The sequence below is a fragment of the Hibiscus syriacus genome, unplaced genomic scaffold (assembly GCF_006381635.1).
Source record: "Hibiscus syriacus cultivar Baekdansim isolate YM2019G1 unplaced genomic scaffold, ASM638163v2 tig00110610_pilon, whole genome shotgun sequence".
Classification (NCBI taxonomy): Eukaryota; Viridiplantae; Streptophyta; class Magnoliopsida; order Malvales; family Malvaceae; genus Hibiscus; species Hibiscus syriacus.
Genome location: NW_024062800.1, coordinates 7,158,457 through 7,179,297, shown reverse-complemented (window position 1 = coordinate 7,179,297; position 20,841 = coordinate 7,158,457).

Below are 20,841 nucleotides of genomic sequence, written 5' to 3'. Positions count from 1 at the left end.
ATTCTAATTTAGTAGTTTCGGATTTACCCAAGAGTATGTGGACCTTGTGGAGTTTGTAATTATTGTAGTTGGGTCGAGTAGGAGTTTAATTAGGTTGAATCGGACCAAAAGGTTATAAAAAGGGTATTTTTTAGTATATGGAAAAAAACGAAGGACTAAAAGTGAGATTCTTTGTTATTGAAAAGATTAGGGTTTTATATTCTTCATCTTCTTCTCTTAATTTTATCCTTATTCCCATTTCCTTCTCCTCCTTCCTCTTAAAGTGTTATAGATAAGGGTAAGTTTCCTGACCCTTTTTATATTTATTTTAAACTTCAAATTCATCTCTAAATCCTTTAGCAACATCCTTGTTGTTTAGAAACTCATTTCTTTCTTGTTTGGCAAGCGGTTGTGGGGGTTAAATGCTCACGTTCAAGTGGAGGATGAGGAAACAAGTGTAGTTAATGAAAGTAACTTATTTTGGATTATATAGCTAAGGTACTGTATTTGTAATCCTTTGTTGTGTTATAAATTTCATAAATGTGATGCTTTGTTGGGGATTTGGGTATTTGAGCATATTTGGGGATTTTGCTTGATCCGTGCCCTATATGATGTTATTGTTATAAAGATCATCTTTTATGGTTTTAGATGACCATATAAGACTTGCTTATGTTTTATTTATTTATTTAGGACCAAACTAGAGTGTTTGAGAGGGTTTTGAGTGATTCTCGAGCCTTATTTAGGGTTTTATAGGTCGTAGTAGCGATAATGTTCTTGTGAGTATTGATATTGTTCTTGTAGTATCGATACTAATATCAGTATTGTTGGAGTATTAATACTCGTATCAATACCCATATCGATAATATTGAAGTGTCGTACTACTTAGTAGACTATCAATAATATTCAATACCAAAAGATTATCAAAATGTACAAATAAACTTAAAAAAAAGGGACCTAACTTATGAAATCACCCAAACTCCCCTAGGTGGCATAAATTACCAAAATACCTTTAGTGAGTAAGAAACCTTAAATTATGAACGAAAGAACATTGTGAATGATATGCCTACAAGCGAGGTGGTGTAGTATACTAATAATGTGATAGAGAAACTGTGTACCATGAGAAATTATTGAATTACCCTTATGGCCTATGTGGATAAATTAAATTACACTAGTAAGAGTTTAAGTTGCATATTGGTTAAATAATTATATGAGATTTTTAGCTTTAAATTGAAAGCTTGTTCAATGAAGACCTAGTAATAATATTACAAATGACTAATATTGGGGTTTTTTTTGGGTAGTATCGATACTATCAGTCAAGTATCGATACCAAAGGCAAAGTATCGATACCATCACTGAGGTATAAATTCCACTAGATAAATTTAGCAACGATATCCAAGGTATGTATCGATACTGAATGGTGGGTATCGATACTAAAGGGCTTAGTATAAATACCATCGTACTAAATTAGGAAAGAAACCTAATTTTGGTTTAAGGGTTTCAGAAGGGGTCTAAGACCGCCAATACTTCTCTAATAAGCTTACAAGTGAGAACGAGCAAGATAATAATGGTTGAGGGGATGGCCTCACCCATTTATGGTAAACTATGTTAGTGAGTAGAGGAGCTACCTTAATTTCCTTTGTATGTCTTTGATTGATGTGTTTAGCCATGGGCACCCTTGAATGTTTGTAAGTATACGATGATTGTCTTGTTTACTTGAAATATCTAGATATGTTCCAAATCATTGCTAAGAAACCTTAGTTCAATGCTATGGCACTTCAATGTATTAGTGCTAAGGCACTTTAGTATATCAGTGCTAAGGCACTTCCATATAGTGCTAGGGCACTTCAGATACTAGTCGGCATTGTCACAATATTATGTACCCAAACTACATTACGATGTATTTTTTGTGATTGTATGCTTGATGCATTTTGTTATCGTATGATATTATATTTAGATACTCGATATATGTATACTCATGGTGAGGCCCTTTAGTATAAGACTAAGGGAAGCATGAGGCTCGTACTATAGTGATAAACTATTGAACCTTAAGTATGTAGTACTTAATATTGATCATGCATGTACCTACTACTGTTTGGTACCGTGTATTTAGCATGCTTGTAATTATGAGACTCATAATACTGCTCTAGATTTGTGATTATATTCGTGATTTCTTCTTGAATCAGTTGATTATAGTATGTCTTTAATATCTTTAGTGGGCATGTACTATACAATAACCTTTTTCATATTGAGTCATAACTATATATTTCAAAATACTTATTCGACTGAATTTGAGATGTATATTGAGAGCTCCCTTTTTTTGTAAAACTACTTTATACTTGATTTACTCTTTATGGTGGATGTCAATATTATATTTTTATTAAATATGTTTTAAAGGAAACTTTTAAGTTAGCCACTATGGTGGTCCCATGTAATGTTTTAATCCTTTTACCTTCAGGTCAAACCAAATTAGGGAGTTACATCATAACTAAAAAGTATAACCAATATAACTGCATAAAAACTGCTTAAACTAAAATTCATTCGAATACTGGTCTAATCTAAATTTACCAGATTATTAACCTACAATCTATTTTTGTTTAATAACTAAACATACATTAATAAGATTATTTATCTAAACCACTTATTTATATCCATTATTATTAACATAAGATACCTTATAACTTTTTAGAGCTATGTCTAAGCAACCAACTACTAATAATATATAAATGTCAACTTGTAAAATTGAATATATTATATGGATGCCATTACTTATACTGTAGGCATGCTTCTTGATAGGTAAGATGACAAGCACTCCTTACTTTGTTCTTTTCTCGTTATTCACGCGTTAAAATAATTGCACACTAAGTAAAACATATTGATTGTATAAAATAAATCATATAATGAAAATAGAAAACATATCATATGATATTATATGAACATATAAAATGAAATTATACCAAAGTCATTTCCAATTCAAATATACCTAAAATAATCTAGTCATATATAAAGCATTTTGTGCTAAATATCTAATATTAAATGGAAAATTTAATTTTCCCACTTATTTGTTATAACCTACACTTTTAAAATTTTCTTTATGTCATTATCCAAGGTATATGAATGAGAATGAGAATGTGAAGTCTGAAGTCACTAATAATGCACTTGTGGCATCAATCACTTGTACAAGATACCATAATCACTGTATCAATGTGTCAATAATCAGGAATACCATAGTACCATCATCACTCTACTATGTATTGTATGCTAATAGTACAATAATACCATCAACTCTCTAATATGTACTCAATACAGCTACTAATACTATATGACATGTAAACTATACCAAGTTCTCTTAATGTACATACAATGATCATTTTTCATTAATTATAACATGTTCTTCAATTATCAAAGATAACTATATATCAAACGTTTCATATAACAACACAATGGGCAGTTCATATCATAGGTATATTTTATTTGCACATAATATGAATATATCTTAAAAATATCATTAATCACTTACCTTTTTGACATATAAACAACATTTCCATGATATGATAAATATCATAATTATTAAACTAATATATTGCAGTGGGATTCTCCCAAGACTTTGAAATGACATATAACATAAAGATAAAAATATCATGATTTACCACTCATCCTTCTATCATGAAATTGATGTAAGGTACTTCTACCTTTTTATTGATTGTGGATCTAAGAAGGAAGCAAAACAACCTGCTTAAAGTGAATGGCTCAAATAGATGGTTTGGTAGTAAATGTAAAGGTGAAATGGTAGGCCTTTTATAATAAGAGAAATGGTAGCGGAAGTATATTGTTATGGTTATGGTATGGTTGATGAAACAATGGAAGGTTGTGAGGATAGTATCTTAGAAATGACCAAGGAAGAACCAGTGCTATAGAGAGAAATGACCCAGCCTTACAAATCCTTTCTAAGGGGTGTTAACAAGGACTTGGACCCACTATCTATATAGAGATAGGAACAACAAGTATCAAGAGAAAAAGGGGTTGATACCACAAGTAAATAAACTACTTGATATGTCGATAAAAGTCACAAGAACTTAAGCAAAGAGAATAATCTCACTTTAATTGATAAGAAATGTGTGTGTACAAATGAAATAGGACTAGCCTATTTATAGTTTTTGAAGGGACTTGACCGAATGGGTACATGGTGGTTTGACCAACCCTTGTGTCTCTCTATAATGACATAATTTAATTGATAAATAACATGAAAATTTGGTACTGGTTCGATTGGAATGGAGGGGCATGTCTCATGAAAGAATAGCACTTGAAGCCTTTCAAGTTGGCACCAAATTGGAGGAGGAATAATGCTTGGCCGAATGGATAGGTGGTCATTCATCTTGGCCCCTAAATGGAGTCACACTCATTACACTTGGCATGGCTGGTAACAAGGCATTTACATGGCTCTCTAGGATGCTTGTGGTGCAACCTTATACATAGGATGAAGACCAAGCATGGGCAGCAACCTTGGGCGTGAGTTGAGCTATCTTCAAGCTTGCATGTGCTTATCTAGCTAACAATGTAAAGGCTGGTGGGGAATGAACTCCTTAGTGGTGACCTCCCAAGCTTAATAGCAATACCTTCAGCTATATTCAGCTACATTTGATGTCACCTTTAGGAACTTATCTTCAAATAGTCCAACTAGCTAAGATTAGCAAGCCTTGAGCTCCTTCAGCTGAGTTGATCTTTCCTTAGTGTTCCACAAGCTGCCATGATGTTTATGAGTTGCATATGGCTTCCAAATACTCCACCAAGTTGTCCTAATGTGTGTCATGCTCCAATATACCTACATGTGCAAAGCAAACAAAGTAATTCAATGGCATTGAGCTTGTATGAGCTAATTACCTTGCTGTCATGCATGATAATGGTCTTATGAGCTATGAATGCATGACATAAGCTAAGTATATCATCATGTAATATTTATAATCTAATGTATAAGGTCTAAGAGCTAAATGAATGAACATGAACTAACAAATGAATGATAAGCATGCTGTCATTTCATAAATGTAATGAATCATGCTTAATATGAATGCAAGACTATTCTAACATGCTTAACATACTTAAATAACAATGTCCATCAATTGTAAATATGTGTACATGCTAAGTTATCCTTTAGCTATTAAAAAATTAAACAACTTATCGTTGGATGGTGTTAAGTTTTCAAATGAATTGAAAGCTTCAATACACATAGTTAAGAGTACTTCCCTGAATTGTTTGGCCCCTGATCTAGTACTGGGACCCTGAGGCATTACTTTTGGATCCAAGGTAGGCATGTTCACATCATCCCCCCTTTTAAGCGATTTGTCCCCAAATCATTTCCATCCTGAAATGGTGATAAGTCTGAGATGTTGAATGAATCACTTGCACCACCAAACTAACCAGGAAACTCTAGTTTATATGCATTGTCATTTATCTTTTCCATAATTTGAAATGGACCATCTCCTCGAGGAAATAGTTTGGAATTTCTTTGATTTGGGAATCTTTATTTTTAAAGTGTACCCAAACCCAGTCACCGACTTCAAAAGTTATCTTCTTCCTTCCCTTGTTTGCTTGTTGTTCATATTTTATAGTCCTTCTTTCAATATTGTCCTTGACTTTTTGATAGAGTCTTTTAACAAATTATGCTTTGTCATTTCCATCTTTGTTCACTATTTGATCACAAGGTAAAGGAAGTAAGTCCAAATGAGTTAAAGGGTTAAAACCATACACTACCTCAAATGTAGAATATTTGGTTGATGAATGAATTGTTCAGTTGTAAGCAAACTCCACATGTGGTAGGCATTCTTCCCAAGTTTTGATGTTCTTCTTAATGATGGATCTAAGTAATGTTGACAAAACTCTATTAACCACTTCAGTTTGTCCATCTGTTTGAGGATGACATGTAGTAGAAATGAGTAGTTTTGTTCCAACTTTTCTCCACAAAGTCCTCCAAAAGTGGCTTAAGAATTTGACATCTCTATCTAACACAATGGTTCGAGGAAGTCCATGTAACCTTACCACCTCCCTGAAGAATAAATTGGTAACATTGATAGCATCATCTATCTAGTTTCATGGTATAAAGTGAGCCATCTTGGAGAACCGATTGACCACCACGTATATCAAATCCTTTCCACTCTTGGGCTTTGGTAAACCAAAAAAAAAAGTCCATAGAGATATCTACCCACGGCATGGTTGGTATCGGTAAAGGCATGTACATTCCATGAGGCATAACTCTTGATTTCGCCTTTTTACAAACTAAGCACCTTTCACACTCCTTTTTCATCTTTGGCCAAAAGATGTGTTATTTCAAGATGCTAAGTGTCTTTTCAACGCCAAAGTGTCTCATAAGTCCTCCTTCATGTGCTTCTTTTGTTAATATTTCTCTCATAGAACCTTTTGGGATACAAAACCTCTCTTCCTTGAAAAGATATTCATCATGCTGGTAGTATTTTTCATGAGCACCTGTTTTACATAACTTATACCTTTCTCCAAAGTCTAAGTCAGTAGCATATTGTTTTTTAATGAATGAAAAACCAAGGAGTTTAGAATCCAAAGTGTTAAGTAAAACATACATGCGTGAAAGAGCATCTACCACAATGTTATCTTTTTCTTTCTTATAGTGGATGACATAGAGAAAAGACTCAAGGAATTCGACCCATTTGGAAAGCTCTTGTTAAGTTTGTGTTGTCCTTTGATATGCTTCAATGCTTTATGGTCTGTGTGTATAACAAATTCCCTTGGTAACAAGTAGTGATGCCAAGTCTCCAATGCTTGAATGAGTGCATACATTTCTTTGTCATATGTCGAATAATTCAAGGTTGTACCATTTAGTTTCTCACTAAAATAAACAATTGGCTTCCCTTCTTGACTCAAAACAGCACCAATTCTAATTCCAGAGGCATCACACTCAACTTCAAATGTCTTTTCAAAGTTTGGCAAGGCTAATAGTGGTGCCTTTGTCAAACAATCCTTGAGTTCGTTGAATGCTACATCTTGTTCTTTGCCCCAAGAGAAGTTTGAATTCTTCTTAATAATCCCTGTTAAGGGGGCGGTAATAAAACTAAAGTTTGGTACAAACCTCTTGTAAAAACTAGCCAATCCATGGAAGCTCCGAGCTTGACTGACATTGATAGGTTTTTGCCATTCTTGAATTGCTTTAATCTTCTCTGGATCCACCGCTAGTCCCTGTGAACTTATAATGAAGCCTAAGAAGGTAACTTGTTCAGTACAAAAATAACACTTTTTGAGATTAGCGTATAAGTGCTCTTCTCTCAAAGTGCTAAGAACAGATCTTAAATGTTCAACATGCTAATTCAGGGACTTACTGTATACCAAGATATCATCAAAATAAACAACACAAAACTTACCAATGTAAGGCCGGAGGACATGGTTCATCAGAAGCATAAAGGTACTAGGGCATTAGTTAAGCCAAAAGGTATGACTAACCACTCATACAAACCTTGTTTAGTCTTGAATACAATTTTTCACTCATCTTCTTCCTTCATTATAATATAATGGTAGCCACTTTTAAAGTCAATTTTGGAGAAGATGTTGCCTTCACTATGTTCATCAAGCATATTATCCAATCGAGGTATATGATGCCTATATTTGATAGTGATCTGGTTTACAGCCCTACAATCCACACACATTCTACAAGTTTCATCTTTCTTTGGCACCACCAAAACCGCTACAGTACAAGGACTTAAACTCTCCCGAATGTATCCTTTGTCTAGTAGTTCTTTGACTTGCTTTTGTAATTCCTTGGTTTCCCCGGGATTGCTTCTGTACGCTGGTCTATTAGGAATGGTGGCTCCCGGAATGAAATCAATTTGATTTTCAATTCCTCTAATTGGTGGTAATCTATCTGGAATTTCTTTAGGGAACATGTCTTCAAATTCCTGTAAAATATTACAGACAGAAGAATGCAAGCCTTCACGAGGGTTAGTAAGTAGAAAGCTTTCCTTATACATAAGTATAATTATAGCCTTCTTAGTTGATAAATGTTTCCGAACATCTCCTCTACTGGCATATATGTTCATCTTCTGAGTGTGAATTTCTTTGGCCTTATTTTTCTTCTCCCATTCTTCTATGCGTGACTTAAGGGTCAATTGACATTCATGAACTTGATTTGGAAGCATAGGCGCCAATATGTTCATCATGTGTAGCCTTCTTGTCAAATTATTAAGGTCATCCTAATATAATGTGGCTTACACTCATTGGTACCACATCACAATGGACTTCATCATTGTATCTTCCAATTGAAAAAGGAACAACAACTTGTTTGGTTACCTTAGCTTCCCCCACATCATTGAGCCATTGAATTTTATAAGGATGAAGATGCTTAGACGTCTTTAGGCCCAACTTTTCCACCATGTGAGTACTTGCTACGTTTGTACCACTTCCTCCAACAATGATCACCATACAAACTTTATCTCCCTCATGACATTTTGTATGGAAGATATTCTCTCTGTTCATCTTCTTGACTTTGAATGTTCAAAGTCCTTTTTACTACAAAGATGTTGGATAGAAGAGACATGTTAGCAAATAAGAAAAAGGAAATGTGTATAGGACCTTACCAATAATTCTATTTCAAAGCCTCACGAGTTCACTCCCAGGAAACCTGAATGTTACTCAATCTTCTCGTGTTTGCACTCTAGGACTTTAAGGCTTTTAGTAGTCCTCTTCCTATCTCACACGCTCAAGCCTTTTTCCTCTCAATACTATTTATCTCAAGTTCTAAGTAACTTTACTCAAAACTATACCAAGTAAATTTACTTGTTGTGCGTCGGCTGCAAAAGGGTTAGTAGGAATGGAAAGCAAATAATAATGAAAGGGTGGCTTAGAAATAAAAAAAAAAAAAGAATAAAGGGGTTACTTACACAAAGTCACTTCATAACCTTCTATCACCACAATCAATTTTAAAGGCATACTTGAATGGCTTGGTGATGTGAATTATTGTTGTGTGCTTTCAACTTTTCTTTCTTTTCTTTTTTTTTTTTTTCTTCTTTTTGGGTGCTTGCAATTTTTCTTCTTTTGATTGCTTCAATTTCTTTGCTGATTTTTTATTTCATTCACTTGCACTTCTTTTTGTATTTTTTTGTTGTTGCACGTTGTTTCTTCCATCAAGGCTCTGAATACCACTTGATGTAAGGTACTTCTACCTTTTGATTGATTGTGGATCTAGGAAGGAAGCAAAACAACCTGCATAAGTGAATGGCTCAAAGAAATGGTTTGGTAGTATATGTAAAGGTGAAATGGTAGGTCATTTATAATAAGAGAAATGGTAGCAGAAGTATATTGTTATGGCTATGGTATGGTTGATGAAATAATGGAAGGTTGTGAGGATAGTATCTTAGAAATGACCAAGGAAGAACCAGTGCTATAGAGAGCAAAGACCCAGCCTTACAAATCTTTTCTAAGGGGTGGTAACAAGGACTTGTACCCACTATCTATATAGAGATATGAACCACAAGTATCAAGGGAAAAAGGGGTTGACACCACAAGTCAATAAATTACTTGATAAGTCGATAAAAGTCACAAGGACTTAAGCAAGGAGAATAATCTAACGTTAATTGATAAGAAATGTGTGTCTACAAATGAAATAAGACTAGCCTATTTGTAGTTTTTGAAGGGACTTGGCCGAATGGGTACATGGTGGTTCGGCCAGCCCTTGTGTCTCTCTATAATGACATAATTTAATTGATAAATACCATGAAAAATCTGGTGTTGGTTCATTTGGAATGGAGGGGCATGTCTCATGGCTGAATAGCACTTAAAGCCTTTCAAGTTGGTGCTAAATTGGAGGAGGAATGACACTTGGCCGAATGGATAGGTGGCCATTCATCTTGGCTCCTAAATGGAGTAACACACATTACACATGGCATGGCTGGTCACAAGGCATGCACATGACTCTCTAGTATGCTTGTGGTACAACCTTATGCATAGGATGAAAACAACCTTGGGCGTGAGTTGAGCTATCTTCAAGCTTGCATGTGCTTAGCTAGCTAACAATGTAAAGGCTGGTAGGGAATGAACTCCTTAGCCGTGACCTCCCAAGCTTAATAGCAGCACCTTCAGCTATATTCAGGTACATTTTATATCACCTTTAGGAACTTATCTTAAAATAGTCCAACTAGCTGAGATTAGCTAGCCTTGAGCTCCTTCAGCTAAGTAGAGATTTCCTTAGTGTTCCAAGAGTTGCCATGATGTTTGTGAGCTGATTGTGAGCTGCATATGGCTTCCAAATACTCCACTAAACTTTCCTAATGTGTGTCATGCTCCAATGTACCTACATGTGCAAAGAAAACAAGGTAAGTCAATGGCATTGAGAGTGTATGAGCTAATTACCTTGTTGTCATGCATGATAATGGTCTTATGAGCTATGAATGCATGACATGAGCTAAGTATATCATCATGTAATATCTATAATCTAATATAAAAGGTCTAAGAGCTAAAATGAATGCACATGAACTAACAAATGAATGATAAGCATGTTGTCATTTCATAAATGTAATTAATCATGCTTAATATGAATGCAAGACTATTCTAACATGCTTAACATACTTAAATAATAATGTGTATCAATTGTAAAGATGTGTACATGCTAACCTATCCTTTAGTTATTAAAACATTGTACAATTTAACATTGGATGGTGTTAAGTTGTCAAATGAATTGAAAACTTCAAGGCACTTAGTTCAGAGTACTTCCCTGAATTGTTTGGCCCTTGATCTAGTAATAGGACCATGAGGCATGACTTCTGGATCCAAGGTTGGCGTGTTCACATCAGAAACCATGCACAACCCTTAAAGAATTATTATTTTGTATCGATCTTCAAACTAAAATTCTACTCCGTTTGTTTCAATAGAAACTATATTCAAATAAAAATCTAACCATATAAAGTACTCTTTTTAGTTTGACTTGTACAATTTGTGGTGAATTTTCGAATCCAATTTATAGAATTTGTTTTGAGCAGAATCTGTTGCATTATTTTTATCCTATCATCGATAAAAAATTAAAATTTTCTAGTATACACATTGAAATCAGACTCCATTTTTTAAAAACAAAACTAGATTGACGTCTTTATAGATTTCATTATTTGACATCTTTAGTTTATTCACTAATTCTATAGTCTTCTAAATACAATTTTAACCTAAATACATGATCACAAAGTCACATAATATTCAAGAGTTATTGCTTACCATAGTAACTCAGTCATTAGCTCATCGCATGTCAATATTTGCATTTAACATAAAAACACCATAAACATTCACTCATCTCGACACTTTGATTGTTCACACACATCAATACATAGAACTAAAATCAAAGACATGTGTTAGAATTCATTCTAAACATGAATACAAATATAATAAATTTTCTAAAAATTCACTCCATGCTCAATCAAAACTAGTTATACTTCATAAGATCCAAAACAACCTTAATTTCTCTCTCTTATGGTTTCAAGGATCAAATTAGAGGTTTTCACATTTTACCTCAAAATTCAATAATTTTACCATCAAAATAAAGATTGATTAATGGCAAGAAATATGAACACTTCAATTTTACCAAAACCCTAAACCCTTAATAAAAAGACCTATTAATTGAATATGTCATAGTGTGTTCACACTTGATATTTTTGCTTCAAAAAACATTGTAAACCTTGTACAACATTCAATCCTCCATGATAAAAATCAAAACATGCTTGAATAATTTTTCTCATTTTTTCTTCTTTATGGCCAAATATAATATATCAACTTATACATGAAATTTTTCTTAATTCAAGCATATAAAAGCTATATAGTCATTTATTCCTTGAAAATAAGCCTTAATTGAATTAAATCCATAAACCCTAAACTTTCTTACCTTAATATCCATAGCATATATCAATCAAAACCATGATTAGTGGTACCAAATTGAAGTGAATTTAGAGGAGAGAAAAATTATATTTATGCCTTAAACCTTAAATCCAAACCAAAAGGCTTGAAAATCAATTTAAAACTTACCTTATATATTTTAGGAGTCTTATGACAAAAACAAGAAAATACACGAACCTTCTTGAATTTCTTTTTCTTTTTATTTTAGTCATTTTTTTACTTATACAACTTAAAATGAATTTTAAATTCATTTTAATGCAAAATTGATCATTATACCAATGAAATTCAATACTTCTAAACGTGCCTCATGTCAGAATATTCATCTAATGACTAATAATAATCCATGGAGTTAGTAATTACCAACTTTGTCATTGTAAAATTTTATAATTATAATATTATCATTTTTCATCCGACGAATTAGATTTAACATGTAAAATCAACTTAAATCCAATGGTCCATTTTAAATATTATCCTTTTAAAGTATGAAAATGACATTTTTCCCTTTCTCTATCTCCTAGAAAAATATCCTGAATTTTTTATTCGATCCGATTATTTTTTCTCGAAATTTAACACTTTATATCTTTTATCATAAAATTCATACAAAAATATGAGTAACACAGAAATTTCCTTCTTCAGGTTAGACTATTCATTCAAATGACAAAAATGCCTATTTAGGAAAATTATCAATTTGGTCCCTAAATATTTCCTAAATTTATACTTTGGTCAGCAAACTTTTAATTTTTTATTTTAGTCACTAACCAAAATTTTGGGTATCACAATTCTCCCCCTTAAAAAAATTGTATCCTCAAATTTTTTACATACCTTATTAAATATATGATGATACAACTCTCTCTTTACTTTCTCATTTTTCCCAAGTGGCTTCATCCACTTTATGTTCTCTCTGAAGAACTTTGACTAGTGAGATTGTCTTATATCGTATTTCTTTAATTCTATAAGTTAAAATATTTACTAGTTCTTCTTCATAAGTTATATCTGCTTCTATCTCACTTTCTTTCAGATTGATAACATGAGAATGATACGAATGGTACCTTCTCCATCTTCGGAGGTAAAGCTAGTTGGTATTCCATCAGACCAACTCTTTTCACAATCTCATAAGGACCAAAAAAAACTCGAACTTACTTTTCCCTTTCTTCCAAATCGTATCAATTTCTTCGAAGGTGATACTTAAAGAAATACTTTTTTCACCAACTTGATATTCGATGTATTTTCTATTTAGATCAAAGTAAGAATTTTGTTTATCAATAGTAATCTTAAGATTATCTTGAATAACCTTCACTTTATCTAACGTCCCAAATCCTGAGTTAGTAGTTTCAGGGTACCCAAGTGAGTTTAAAGTAAGCTATTAGCCTTGTAAGAAAGCTTAGCCCAAAGATATGTTAGCTTGGGCATATTTGAGGCCCAATGAATGTTAAAAAGGGCATTGTTAAGTTGTAACCAAATTCAGGAGGACAAAGGAGACTATTATACCATGTTACTTTTGAAAGTGTAAATTTCATTGAACGGGAATGAGGTCAAGTATGGCAATACTCTCTTTTTCTCAAATCTCTTTAGTATCTTCTTCTCCTTTCTACTAGCCTTCATCTTCCCTCTTGATTTTTATTATAGTGAATGTAATCTAGGTTTACAATATTACAGGCTAAGGGAAAGGAAAACCTAGTGATTGTTTGAACTTTGGACACTTCCAGTAGCTTAGGGCATCATGGTAACTCACTTCCAATTCAACTCTATCACATGTAGATCTCTAGGTGAGTTTTTTTAGCTTACATGATTAATGAAGCATGTTCATGGTAGATTTCATTGTTTAGGTTTTTCATCATGTTTATTGACTTTTTATGACCCCTATTATATGACATAACAATTTGATAACATTTAGGGACCTTAGTAAGATATTTACGAGATTTGGAGAGGCATTTTTGTACCTAAAATCGGATATTCCTGGGTACGAATATCAGTACGGAAGAATAGTACCGATATTATTCTTAATAAGCTAAAAACAAAGGGATTTTGGGCTAGAAGTATCGATACTCATACAAGGGGTGTTGATACTCTCAGGGTGGTATCAATACCAAGTTCACTTAGTAGATTCCAATAGCCATTTTAGTATTGGTACTTATGGGAGTATTGATACCAATATGGGTATTGATACTCAAGAAAGTACCGATACCAACTCTTTTCTACCATCCTTTAATAAGTCACTAGTACCGATACCCAAAGCTTAGTACCGATACTGAGGGGCTTAGTATCGGTACCCACGAATAGTTTTGTGTAAGAGCCCAGGGATAGAATTAAGGGACCCAATAATGCTAGAATGCCATGAAATAAAACTACAAGTGAGAACATTAATAAACTTATAATAGTTAGAAACAAAAACAACCAAGATGACATAAAACTAGGCTTAATTGATGTTCGGGACACAGTAAAGACACCTAATTTACTTTAGCAGATAACGATCATACAATTGGATATCTCAGTCAGTTCCATGGCACTTCAATTTCCAGTTGGGAGCAGATGCCCCAAGACTCGATGGAGTGAGTTGGCCGAGTGTACGTTTTCGATGCAGTTTTCGATCTTACCCCAGATACCCAAGGGTATAAAAGAAGGCGAGAGAGGTATATGAGCTCTGATATGTAGAACCCTGAGCCACACCATGAAGTATCGGTACTCTCCCTAGTAGTATCGATATTTCCATCTAGAAATCCCTAATTTTTGTCCCAATTCATCTAGTATTGATATTGTTCATCCATTATCAATAATCAAACCCAAAAGTGTCTTATTTAAGCTGGGGAAACACCCAAAAGTCATCATAAACATCTTAGTTTGGTTTCTAATCATATGCTAAAGCTTTAGGAAGTTATGTAGGGTCTTAGAGTATCACAAAAGCACATGCTTTAGACTAAATTCATCATCTATGTCATGAATCAAATATAAAACCCTAAAATGTTGAAATACCAAAATCTTAACAAATCATCATGCTTATGAAAGAAACTCAAGAACTTACCTTTAAACTATAGAACTTGGAGAGGAAAATAGGGTGTTACAAATTCCATCACACAAGGACTTATCATATCTTCCGAAATTTGAATAGTTCTTTAATATTGCCCATTTATTTGAGGATGAAAAGTATGACTGGAAATAAGTCGAGTTCCTAAAGCTTTATACAAATATTTCTTAATTATCAATGTAAACCTCGGATATATATCTGAAACAATTGATATTGGTACCACATGAAGTATAATAATCTCTCGAATATATAACTCAACATACATATCTGTAGAATAATTAGTTCGAATTGAAATTAAGTGTGTCGACTTAGTCAATTTATCCATAGAAACTCAAATTGTATCATTCTTGTTGTGTGTTAGTGGCAATCTAGTTATAAAATCTATCGTAACATTTTCTCACTTCCACTTAGGAATGGAATTGTAACAATCTTGAAGGCACCGGATATTCCCCTTTGACATGTTCACAAGTTAAACACTTAGAAACAAACTTAGTTTTGACAATTTACATTTTCAACCACTAATATAGATTCTTTATATTTTTATACATCTTATTTCATCACAAATGCTTAGTCAACACACTACAATGTGCCTTTGTAAGAAGCTCTCGCTTCAATTCATCGACATCTGGAATCTAAACTCTTCCTCGATAATAAAAACATCCATTAGACTTAACTTTTAAATATTTAGTTTCACCTTGTTAAACTTTATTTATCTTTGACAAACATTTTTCATCTTTTGACTAAAAATCTTTAATTCAATCCAACAAAGTAGATGTCACCAACCTAATTTAGGGAATAAATTACATTTTTTAATTCCAGGGACTAAATTAAATTTTTACTTAATTATTGAACCAAATTTGTAACTTAGGAATGACTTAAGAACCTATGGAATAAATTTTCCATTTTCCAAGTAAGGGGAGTTTAAAACTCCCACATTTATGGAGAATTCCAGATATAGAAAGTCCATTCTCTCTCTCTTCTACCATCTTTACTCTTTTATTTTTCTATCTCATCTGAGAAAATTGAAATGCAATTTCGTCGTTGTCCAAGCATCAATTCATGACACCATCAGCATCATTGTGTTCTTGATGTTGTGACAACTCGATCTGTGTCTTCAGAGTCTTCATCGTCGCCAACAGGAGGAGGGGTGAAAAGGTTGAAGTTTTGGCCGTTTGTGTTTTGGTATTTTTTTCATTCTTCATTATAAAACAACATTGGTAAATGACTCAAAATTTGATATGAATGAATTCTGCAAATTTTGGTTGTTAACCGACCACCGTGGTTCATCTAATCTAATGGGCTTCGTCTACAAGCCAGGAAGTTTGTTGACTTCATTGAAGTGGTGTAAACTGGATAAACCAATCTACTGAGTCAGTCGAGCCATAAGTCGAATTGATTCGCAAGCTGAGCTGAGCTGAGTCGTTGAGTTTTATTGATCATTGACCGACCGTTGATTGGTGTTGATCGACCATTGACTTTTTTGTTTTGGTCATTGCCTAATGTTTTGTATGCTTTACGGAACACGTTGATATTGGTCATTACATGAAGGAATATTATTAGTTAATTTTTTTCACACCCATATTTTCAATTCTTAAATTTATAGAATTAATAAATTGATTTTAAGGACTAAATTGTAAGTTTATGGAAATTTATGGGTCAAGTTCGAATATATAGGAGGGACTAACACCATAATTTGCACATACACTCCTGACACCAAAAATAAAAAAAGGGAATTAGGTAGCTGAGAGTTCTTGAACCCCTAACCCCCTGTGTGGCTACCCCTACCCCTACCAACCAGGCTAGGCTAATATTGTGATATGAAATAATAAAATTTTATTTTATAATTTATATTTTGGGTTTTAACCCAAAATCAAATCCCCTTTCCCTCGCACCGAAGAGTCGAACCTAAACTCTAAATCAAAATACATTTTTTGTTACCCTCAAGCCAACCATCTCTAAATGATGGTTTAGTACACTATCGTTATCAGTCGAACCGGTGCCCTCCCACGACCCGTCCCTAACCCCGATTGACCACCATTTGGCCTAAATCAAGAGTGATGCCATTCGGACCGTCCCCTGTTGTTCCCCCTTCACCGTTTGTTAGTGAACCACAACAACCATCCCAAAAGCACCGACACTATTCGAACAAAACCCCCACGGTCGATCATTGCTAGCTATCACCGTTCGCCGTGATGAGCTTGTCAAAGTTCTTCAAATCCCTAGAGTCACCGCTACTTTTTCCCCGATTCCAACCATTTGAGGCATTTCTTCGCCTCATCGCCTACACCGCTAGCATCCTTGTCATTGCCGTTGTTTTCCTCATCATCACCATGGGTAAGCTTCCAAACATTTTTTGGTTATTTGTTGCCGTTTTTGGGCTAATTTTTTGAGTTGGTGGTGTTGCAAATGATTATTGGATGATTTAGAGTGCTCGGGCGACTGAACTAACCTATTTCATCGCCGTACATGTTGTCACACGTTCGAACCAACACGAGTCAATCCAAACCGATTTTCTACACTCCAAAAAAACCTTTTAGACTAGTTCGAAGGTTAAGGAATTAAGGAATAAGTGAATCTTTAGAGGAATCATGGTTCTAAAGAGGCAACTTGGGAGATTGAGGAGGCTATGCAAATTCAGTATCCACACTTGTTTCATTTAGATAAATTTCGATGATGAAATTTCTCCTAGGAGGAGAGAGTAGTAACACCCTAAATTCTAGGATAGTAATTAGAGTAAACCCAAGTGAGCTTTAGTTACAATCCAAATAACTAATTAGAGTTTTAAGGTTTGATAAGTTAGTTTGGCTTGGGCTTAAGCCCATCTAGAATCAAAAGGTGTTTTTGATTTGGGCATAGAAGGATAAGGACTAGGAAAGCAACTAACCCATTTTGTGTTTCAAAAGCTAGAATTCTTTAATTGCATGAGGTCACATGATAAGAGGCTCTCATTTCTCTTTTTCACCACTCTTTGTCTTATTCTTCACATTCAAAATCCTTCTTCTTCTTGTGGTTTATCAAATATGGAAACCTTGTTAGTTTTTATTCCTATTCTGGATTTGTGATAGTAAAAAATTAAATCTTAACCTCTCAAGCTTGTATTCAAGCCTCTCTTTTCAAGTTTTCACTGTGGATACTATGATGGGGGTTTAGAGAGGTTTTTAAAGAACCCTTGTGAAATCAATTCGTTTTGGGGTGGATTTAGACCCTGGGATGTATACTTAAATTCTTTTTTAAGTTTGTAAATGTAACATACCAAATTCCAATTTAGTAGTTTTGGATTTACCCAAGAGTATTTGGACCTTGTGAAGTTTGTAATTATAGTAGTTGGGTCGAGTAAGAGTTTAATTAGGTTGAATCGGACCAAAAGGTTATAAAAAGGGTATTTTTTAGTATATGGAAAAAAATGAAGGACTAAAAGTGAGATTCTTTGTTAGTGAAAAGATTAGGGTTTTATATTCTTCATCTTCTTCTCTTAATTTTATCCTTATTCCCATTTCCTTTTCCTCCTTCCTCTTAAAGTGTTATAGATAAGGGTAAGTTTCCTGACCCTTTTTATATTTATTTTAAACTTCAAATTCTTCTTTAAATCCTTTAGCAACATCCTTGTTGTTTAGAAACTCATTCCTTTCTTGTTTGGCAAGTGGTTGTGGGGGTTAAATGCTCACGTTCAAGTGGAGGATGAGGAAACAAGTGTAGTTAATGAAAGGAACTTGTTTTGGATTATATAGCTAAGGTACTGTATTTGTAATCCTTTGTTGTGTTATGAATTTCATAAATGTGATGCTTTGTTGGGGATTTGGGTATTTGAGCATATTTGGGGATTTTGCTTGATCCGTGCCCTATATGATGTTATTGTTATAAAGATCATCTTTTATGGTGTTAGATGACCATATAAGACTTTCTTACGTTTTATTTATTTATTTAGGACCAAACTATAGTGTTTGGGAGGGTTTTGAGTGATTCTCGAGCCTTATTTAGGGTTTTATAGGTTGTAGTGGCGATAATGTTCTTGTGAGTATTGATATTGTTCTTGTAGTATCGATACTCATATCAGTATTGTTGGAGTATTAATACTGGTATCAATACCCATATCGATAATATTGAAGTGTCGTACTACTTAGTAGACTATCAATAATATTCAATACCAAAATATTATAAAAATGTACAAATAAACTTAAAAAAAGGGACCTAACTTATGAAATCACCCAAACTCCCCTAGGTGCCATAAATTACCAAAATACCTTTAGTGAGTAAGAAACCTTAAATTACGAACGAAAGAACATTGTGAATGATATGCTTACAAGCGAGGTGGTGTAATATACTAATAATGTGATAGAGAAACTGTGTACCATAAGAAATTATTGAATTACCCTTATGGCCTATGTGGATAAATTAAATTACACTAGTAAGAGTTTAAGTTGCATATTGGTTAAATAATTATATGAGATTTTTAGCTTTAAATTGAAAGCTTGTTCAATGAAGACCTAGTAATAATATTACAAATGACTAATATTGGGGTTTTTGTTGGGTAGTATCGATACTATCAGTCAAGTATCGATACCAAAGGAAAAGTATCGATACCATCACTGAGGTATAAATTCCACTAGATAAATTTAGCAATGATATCCCAGGTATGTATCGATATTGAATGGTGGGTATCGATACTAAAGGGCTTAGTATAAATACCATCGTACTAAATTAGGAAAGAAACCTAATTTTGGTTTAAGGGTTTCAGAAGGGGTCTAAGACCGCCAATACTTCTCTAATAAGCTTACAAGTGAGAACGAGCAAGATAATAATGGTTGAGGGGATGGCCTCACCCATTTTTGGTAAACTATGTTAGTGAGTAGAGGAGCTACCTTAATTTCCTTTGTATGTCTTTGATTAATGTGTTTAGCCATGGGCACCCTTTAATGTTTGTGTGTATACGAGGATTGTCTTGTTTACTTGAAATATCTAGATATGTTCCAAATCATTGCTAAGAAACCTTAGTTCAATGCTATGGCACTTCAATGTATTAGTGCTAAGGTACTTTAGTATATCAGTGCTAAGGCACTTCCATATAGTGCTAGGGCACTTCAGATACTAGTCGGCACTGTCACAATATTATGTACCCAAACTATATTACGATGTATTTTTTGTGATTGTATGCTTGATGCATTTTGTTATCGTATGATATTATATTTAGATACTTGATATATGTATACTCATGGCGAGGCCCTTTAGTAGAAGACTAAGGGAAGCATGAGGCTCGTACTATAGTGATAAACTATTGAACCTTAAGTATGTAGCACTTAATATTGATCATGCATGTACCTACTACTGTTTGGTACCGTGTCTTTAGCATGCTTGTGTTTATGAGACTCATAATACTGCTCTAGATTTGTGATTATATTGTTGGGCTTTGTAAGCTCAATGTTTGAATGTTTCCATTTGTAGGTTATTAGCTTGAGCCATTCGAGGGGCACTATCACAATATCAATTCCATCATCTCTTCTAGAGTATTGTACCGTAGCTTAGTGGGCATATATATTCATATGATCCATACTTATGTATTTGATTCTTAAACTTTAAGTATTATTATTCGATGTAAACTATGTGTCACGGAGCTTTTTTTTATAAAAATATTTTGCTACAGTTTTTGTATGTCATTTTGGTACCACATAGTATTTTTAAAATGAAAATTAATATGTTTTAAAATTTTGGATTTGCTAATTCAGTGATCCCTTTTAATGTCGTATTCCTTCGATTTTTGGGTCATATAGGATTAGGGTGTTACAATAAATGAGTGGGTAACTCATTTTTTATCTTTTTATTAGTGAAAAGGGTTGGGGAAAGCTAAGAGAAAAAATAAAAGGAATCTTATTCTTAGGTGAGATCAAAGTGTTTTATTGTAGATTAGGAGTAAGGTAACCCTAAACCCTAGTATAAAAGTATTGATTCTCCTAATAGGGGTA